Genomic DNA, 1329 nt, shown 5'->3' with positions numbered 1-1329 from the left:
CCTTATAGTCCATTAATTTTTCCCTCCATTTAGTGCAGTTTATTTTATCCTGCAATCTACCTGACCTTCTCACCATCTGGATCTCTGTTCCTACGTGTTTACCTTCTTTTACATTGTAATTGTTTTGATCGTGGACTGACCTCCCAGATTCTCTGTTTGTTCTATAATTTTGTTCTGTTCTTGACTCTTTCTTCTGTTGATTTAGTTCTGGGAGGTGCTGCCACGTATGTCAATCTCTGTTGTCTGTTCTTGTTGGTTCTCCGTCCACAAAACTCCCTTTAGGATGTTTTGTAGGGAAGGGTTAGCTTTGGCAAAATCCCTTAGCTTCTTTTTATCCTGGAATACTTTGATTACACATTCATATTTGATTGATAGCTTTGCTGCATACAGAATTCTTGGTTGGCAGTTTTTTTTTCTTTCAGGGTTTTATATATGTCTCCCCATCGCCTTCTTGATTCCATGGTTTCTGCTGTTAGATCTGAGCTTAATCTGACTCACTTGCTTTTGTATGTAACACTTCTGTTTTCCCTAGCTGCTTTCAGGAGTGTCTCCTTATCTTTGATTTTGTAGAGTTTGATCATGATATGTCTCGGTGATTTTGTTTTGATGTCTATCTTTCCTGGGGTTTGTTGAGCTTCTTAAATGTTTATCTTTTCTCTTTTCAGGATGTTAGAGAAATTTTCTTCCAGCAGTTCTTCAACTATTTCCTCTGTGGACTTCTGTGATTTTTCTTGTTCTGGAATGCTGATAATTCTTAAGTTATTCCTCTTCATGTTGTCCAACATGAATCTTAGAACTTCTTCAGATATTTTTATCCTTTTTTCAGTTTGCTCTTCTATCTTAGTTATATTGAGAGATTTGTCTTCCAGCTCACTGGTTCTGCCTTCCATCTCTTCTATTCTACTCCTTTGCCCTTTCAGTGTAGTGTCTATTTCTGATATTCTATTATTGATCATTTGGACCTCTTTATGTAGGTTTTGAAGATTCAGCAAAGTGACAGGATATAAGATCAACATACAAAAATCAGTTGGATTCCTCTATACCAAAATGACAGCGCTGAAAAGGACATTAGGAAAGCAATACCATTTACAATAGCTGTCCAAAGGATGAAATATCTAGGAATAAATGTAACCAGAGAAACAATGGGCTTGTACAAAGAAAACTACAAAACACTACTACAAGAAACCAAAAGATACCTACAAAAATGGAAAAACATATCATGTTCCTGGATAGGAGGACTCAACATTGTGAAAATGTCAATACTGCCCAAAGCAATTTACACATATAATGCAATCCCAATCCAGATTCCAACAACGTTCTTTAAAGAGA

Source organism: Chrysochloris asiatica, unplaced genomic scaffold (assembly GCF_000296735.1).
Source record: "Chrysochloris asiatica unplaced genomic scaffold, ChrAsi1.0 scaffold00062, whole genome shotgun sequence".
Lineage (NCBI taxonomy): Eukaryota > Metazoa > Chordata > Mammalia > Afrosoricida > Chrysochloridae > Chrysochloris > Chrysochloris asiatica.
This window is presented reverse-complemented; position numbering follows the sequence as displayed.